Here is a 6,932-nt window from a genome sequence, read left to right on the forward strand (position 1 = left end):
TTTGGACAAGGTACGTTATGTTTCGATCAAGCTCTTGGCTTGAAAGCTCACATACAGTGACGCAAGCATCGACTGTTGATGTCTATTTTTGCTAGGGCATCAGCTGTGAACCTACCAAAAAGTTCCAAATTGCGTATTATGAGACAACAAAAAACTAAAATATTCCTATCTTGAAACTATGCTTTTATGTAAATTTAATTTCTTTTTAGGAATGAGCAATGTATAGAAACATTTGAATAAGGGATTTATTTATCTAGAAACAAAAAGTAAAAAGACTCACCTTGATTCTGTCAATTTAATAAGTTTGTGAAACAGAAAATGATATCTTACATTGACTCGGACTGGAGACTTCTGGCATACAAATTGATCACCCTACAAAATAAAATAAACCCAAACTTTTTGTTCAAAGTTTTGTTTTAGTACTATTTATGGAGGCTGTATAGGGTAATATCGTTTGAAGATCAGGAAAGCTCAAATAAAATTACAAAATTACATAAGCTAACCTGTCCTAACTGAGTCATTCTATAAGTTGAAAATAAGCTAGTAATTTCATTATTGGATCGTTTGAAAAACATTGGAGTTGATATGTGCAAAATAATTCGAAATATTTTATCTTACTGAAATTTAATTTTGGGGTTTTTAAAACCGACCATAAAAGTCAGTCCTGCCTTTTGAGTATGATTTCCTATTTTCCTCAGACAGGTTCGTGACTACGGGGCCTGTCCTGGAGATCACAATGCTTTGGATCTTGAGTTTCTTTTTTCAGCGAGATCATCTTTGCGATTGGTTGAACGTAAAAGTCCTGAAATTCAATAGTGAAATGTTTAGACATTTGCAGGTCAGGTATGTACTATCTTATAAATGAAGTCCAATTGCAAACAACACAGACCTTGATCTGCTGTTGCATAATGAACCGACAGATGAAGGTCTATGGTGTCTGTTCTCCGAATGGATCGACACCAAACTAAACATGAAAGCGTTGACAAAGCTATATCTTAATTACTGTATTATTCGCAATCTTTGCTCTCTCTCTCTCTCTCTCTCTCTCTCTCTCTCTCTCTCTGAGAAAAAATAAAGATTGGTTTAGATTTGATCCATAATGTGCCGAATCTTCATGGCTTTCATGATTAATTATTTGAGGATTGACTGTTCTTTAATATCATTTTTTTGATATTTTTCACAATACTTTCATTGAACCGAGAAAACACTGTGCAAATTGTATGATCCACGATTGCTGGAAATTATTAGAAAGAGAGAAAAATGAATTATATTTAATTATAAAACTTCATATTTTACAGAATCCATAAGTCATGAAGCTTCAAAATTGATAAATGTCAATTAATGAACCACTGTAGCAAAATGAAGGACGGTCCTTTATGCATGAACGACCATAGCAAAGTGAAGAACGGTCCATTATGTATGAACGACCATAGCAAAGTCAAGGATGGTCCTTTATGCATGAACGACCATAGCAAAGTGAAGAACGGTCCATTATGTATGAACGACCATAGCAAAGTGAAGAACGGTCCATTATGTATGAATGACCATAGCAAAGTCAAGGATGGTCCTTTATGCATGAACGACCATAGCAAAGTCAAGGATGGTCCTTTATGCATGAACGACCATAGCAAAGTCAAGGATGGTCCTTTATGCGTGAACGACCATAGCAAAGTGAAGAACGGTCCATTATGTATGAACGACCATAGCAAAGTCAAGGATGGTCCTTTATGCATGAACGACCATAGCAAAGTGAAGGACGGTCCTTTATGCATGAACGACACTAGCAAAGTCAAGGATTGTCCTTTATGCATAGTGTGAAGTCAGTTTTACAAGCTTTACGACTTCATGAATCATGTAAAATATGAGATTTAAATCTTATAATTACAAATCGTTATTAATGATTATAACGATTCTCAAGAAATAAGCAAAAATAACTTAATTTTAACCATTGTTTACCAATATTGTAAAAGCACACAAGAAGGGTGCACGAATATATAAAAAGTTCTTTCCTCGTATTATGAACTCATTGCTGTTAGCTTTTGGTGCCAATTGTTGTGGTTTTAAACAAGATAAATGCTTCTTGCAAATGCTTGGTAAACATTTGTAAACATTATTAAACACGTACTTCTTCGGTAAAATTATATTACGGGTGTGTGATACGAATCTGAGATGTCATTTAAAGCGTATTGGCATTTAAGATGTGATCAAATACACTTTTCTCAACGGTTCTTCCGAATTTGTCAATGTATAGTCCTTATTAAATTAGAACTTTAAAATACAGGTAATAAACGTACTGTTGGGAATATGGATAAGCAAGGTATTGACAGCTGATGTAAACGAATTAAGTTTATATTCAGAGGCGTCACGGGGGGAGGGTGCAGACCGCACCGTGTGACACCATCAGAGGGGGTGACACCAACATGACATTACTAAGGATTCTGTATGGTGTTTCAGGTTTTCAACAAATGTTGAGTCTCTTGGCAATGTGTAAAATTATGTTAGTTCATATCTAGGTTATTTTGTTGGTATTTTGTTAATGATTTTGATAAAAATGTGATAAACGTCATTGAAAAGGCATCTGTTGTAACTGGATAATACTTATGTCTAGTTCCAGCAGAGTTGTCTCTCTTTAATGGAATGAAGCACCAGGTTCCGTCCTTGTCAAATTGACAATCCTACATTGCTCTCTATGGCAGCATGAGACACGCATGGTGAAGTAGGATAGAAAGTATATTTATTTAACCAAACGTAGGCATTGAGGTCTATGGAGAAAAACTTGGTACTGTGATACGGTTACCAATGAGCACCGACACCATGGCTTACTTCAAGGGAATCAACTCTGATGATCTGTATTATTTAAGAGCTTTCACCAGTTTTGTTATTCCCCTTCCTGTTCAGTTCCAACACACACACACACACACACACACACACACACACACACACACACACACTTCTAACAAAACAAATTTGAGTATCTCAAACGTTATTTCAATCAGGGCTTATTAAGGCAATCTAATTACCCCCACCCAAAGGACACCTAAACGCTTATCTTGAGATGAAAAGTGGCTCTCATTTTGTCATTAACTGAGGGGGAGATGAACATTTTTATTCATTCGAAGTGTTGCCAGAGTCGTGAAAAACTACGCGAAAAACCACCTAACCACTCGTCCGCATAAGGTTGCCCGCGATTTTTATCTACTCAATGACAACACACACACACACACACACACACGTACGCACGCACACACTCACGCACGCGCGCGCACACACACACACACACACACGAATACATACATACATACATACATACATGCAGACGACATATATATGCAATATTTCATTTTCTAGAGGGAGATGGTAACACTAGCTTAGTAAAGGCACGTATGTCTAGGTATGGAAACGGAAAGCAGAGTAGAACAGACAGTTTCAGTTGCTTAAAGAGTCTGCAAGAAACTAGTCAAGAAAATGGTCAGTCGAGTGACATGGATCAGTCAAGAGGTAATATATCAATCGGTGATTGTGGAATTAATAGTCAAGTAGAGAGAGTTGAAACCAGCATTCCCATATTGCAATATGAAAAATTTATTGATCTGAAACAATTTGTGAAAGATGAACTACACGTCAATTGTACAATTATTATGGAAGAAATGAAAAGAATGAGGAAGGACATCGTTCGTTTGGATGGGATGATACAAAGTAAAGATGAGAAAATTAAAAGACTCGAATCGAGCATTGACAAGGCAAGGGAGTCGGAATTGCGTTTGGAATCTGACCTACATGCAATGGCAGATTTAATAAAGACCCAGGCAATGATAATCGAAAAGCTACAAGTTGTAAACGAGAAACAAATTGAGACAGTAAGTGCACAGATGCGTGGCATTCAGCTCCAACTTACAAACTTTATACAGCTGTCTTGCTCCTATGCAAATATGACCAGATCTTCTTGCCCATCTTCAAATACATCTGGTACACCAAATACAGCTCCGAATACAAGTGTAATTGATAACCATCATCTAGAATCTCGAAATAGGATTATGTCAGATCAACAACAATTATAAAAGTACCGGCTTAAGCGTTTCCAGGCTACCAACATACAATATTCGTACTAAAGGTTTGATGCAATCTCAAGTAGCACAAACCCTTAACACTACATCACCTACTGTAACATGTGAGGCAGATGAAGGAAGAACATTTGAAAAGAAAATTGTTGAAAAAGAAAATCACACTAATCACATTAATCAGAATCAATTATCGGATGCTAGAAATTCTTCGCTGAAAAACAATGTCATGAACGATGTGAATAATAATAATTCGAAACCAATCCAGGTACGAATCAGTACTATGTCATTCAGTGGAATGAAGAGGAGTTAGAAAACAAAATCTTTGTTGTTATCTCGAATTAAAGCAGACTATGGCCCAGAAGAGCTAAATCATGTAATACGCAGACATGCATACAATCGAGGAGTAAAGATCACAGATATTAGGATTCTTAAAAGTGGTCAAATAGGAATGGAGAAACTTTTACCGTTCGTGTCACTGTTCCGGAAAATCTGCTTACCAAATCTTTACAGCAGGGATTTTGGCCGGAATTTGTATTAGCCAGAGAATGGTACGAGAGATAAATGATCTCTAAATTGCATGCGGAAAAGCTTTTGTTTACTTTTTGAATGACTACTCTAAACATAATGACTTGGAATGCGAAGGGCTTTATAACAGGAATACCCTATCTTTGTTCATTACTTCCTACGGTAGATATTGTATGCATACAAGAGCATTGGCTATATCCAGAGCAACTGCAATTTTTTCAAAGCATTGATAGGACATTTACTGCTTTTTCGAGACCGGATAACATAATTGATACATGTCCATGGGAAAGAAAGCGTCCGTCTGGATTTGGAGGAACTGCAATTTTCTATCGGAAATCATTACCGGTTCGTCCTATGAATAATATCGGGAACGACAGAGTTATTGCAGTTGAAATTAGCATGCGCGCAATCAAATTGTTTTTGTTCTGTGTGTGGTTTCCTTCCACAAACGCCTCATTAGATGATTATAAAGAAATAATGGAAACTGTGGAATGCCTTTATGATGAAAATAGTCAAAAAGGTTTAGTGATTATCTGCGGTGACTTCAATGCGGAGCTTCACAAAAAAGTGATTTCAAAAAGTACAAATGGTGAAGGTTACATCCTTCAATCATTTCTTAAAAATAGGCATCTAATGTCAACAAATTCAGTGGAGCTATTTTTACACAACATTTCAGATGTACAAAACGCCCTAGTTACTGTTGCGACTGTTTTACGCAATACAGCTGACAACATTCTTCCAAAGAAAACCTTCCTGCCACACTTAAAACCTTACTGGAAATTTATTAATGTGGCTGAACTACATAAAGAGATTAGAGAAAAACGAGCATTATGGATAAAAGAAGAACGGCCACGTGGTACACAATTTAAAACTTATGCAGAATATAAAAATGCGAAAAGAAAATTCAGAAACCAATTAAACAAGACAAAAGACCAATACGAACAGGAACAATTCAATGAGCTGGAAAAAGCTGCAGAACTGGATGTAGGGAAATTCTACAGAATAATAAGACTTCATAAGAAGGGTCACAGACAAGATATTTCTGAAATAAAAGTGGAAGGAGAAATAATACGGGACCCTGAGTTGTTTCGTGACGCGTGGCGCCAGCATTTTAAAATTTTAGGCACTGAAATGCCAGGTATTCATTTTAACGAATCGTTTGCAACTGAAATTAGAAACAAAATGAAGACTATAGTGGATTCAAATATTGATGACGGAGCAGATAAGGATATGTGTGAAACCATAATACAGAAAGACATTGAAGAGGCTGTACGAGAGCTGAAGAAAAATGAATCATGCGGACATGATAAAATATATGCAGAGCATTTAATGTTTGCCTGTCAATCGATTAGTTCTATTTTGTGAAAAGTGTATAATAGCATAATTTCCTTGGAAACCTATCCTGACTACTTTAAAACTGTAAATGTTATACCTATCTTTAAAGGTGGGAAAAAAGACAGACTAGATATGAATAACTATAGAGATATCTCAATCGTTCCAGGTTTTCAAAAAGTATTTGAAAAAATATTGTTGAAAAGGCTAATTCTTTTTAGTGAAAGGATCATCCTTTACAACAGGGATTTCGAAGCGAATGCAGTGGCATCACTGCAGCCTTTATTATAAAAAAGGGAATAGCCCATTATTTAGAAGGTCAATCAAACGTTTATGCTGCATTCCTGGATAATGCTAAGACCTTTAATACGGTATGGCATGATGGTCTCTTTTATAAGCTATTCTATCTCGGAGTTAAAGGAAAACTGTGGAGATTGATTAAAAATTCTTTTCGAGAAGTTAAGGCCCTTGTTCTGCTCAATGGGCATCATTCGAAACCATACTCAGTCAATCAAGGGATAGGACAAGGAAGAACGCTATCAGCATGGCTATTCTTAGTCATGATAAATGACCTAATATCCTTGCTGGAGTCAACAAAATCTGGAATAAAAGTTGGTACCTTAAGTATCCCCTTTGTTTTACTAGCGGATGACACGTCCTTGCTATCTTCGTCATTTAATGGTATGTGTGTTTTACTTCGCAACCTCCATGACTATGCATCGAAGTCGAGACTCCGGTATAATGCTGATAAAAGCAATATTGTCATATTTTCGAAGAAAAAAATCAGGCAAGAATATACGTTCATGCTCGGAGATAAAAGGATTCCAATAGTCTCTTCTAGAATCTATGCTGGAGTTACTCTCTCCACAGATCTTTCTAATACTGCTGCAGTGAAAAATGCTTGTGATAAAGGAAGATCAGTATTTTATTCCCTTGTTGGGACTGGCATTGGAAAGGATGGAATGAATCCAATTAATAGTACTAAAATATGGTAAAAAATAGTACTACCTGCAA

At 36.3% G+C, this 6,932-nt stretch overlaps 1 long non-coding RNA gene across 2 annotated transcripts in view; it reads right to left on the minus strand.

The window, feature by feature from the left end:
* Positions 1-319: 319 nt before the first annotated feature.
* Positions 320-6,932, minus strand: part of LOC149787458 (uncharacterized) — a 68,390-nt gene continuing 61,777 nt past the window's right edge. The window contains exons 3-4 of one of the 2 annotated variants that reach the window (XR_016424364.1): positions 6,927-6,932; positions 320-802 (exon numbers count right to left, since the gene is read on the minus strand). The exon at positions 6,927-6,932 is cut by the window's right edge and continues 73 nt beyond it. This is a non-coding gene — a long non-coding RNA (uncharacterized LOC149787458). The remainder of the gene's footprint in view (positions 803-6,926) is intronic. The other variant, XR_016424365.1, reaches the window with a different exon arrangement.

Source organism: Sinohyriopsis cumingii, chromosome 11 (assembly GCF_028554795.1).
Source record: "Sinohyriopsis cumingii isolate HCF-2022 chromosome 11, ASM2855479v2, whole genome shotgun sequence".
NCBI classification, from domain to species: Eukaryota; Metazoa; Mollusca; class Bivalvia; order Unionida; family Unionidae; genus Sinohyriopsis; species Sinohyriopsis cumingii.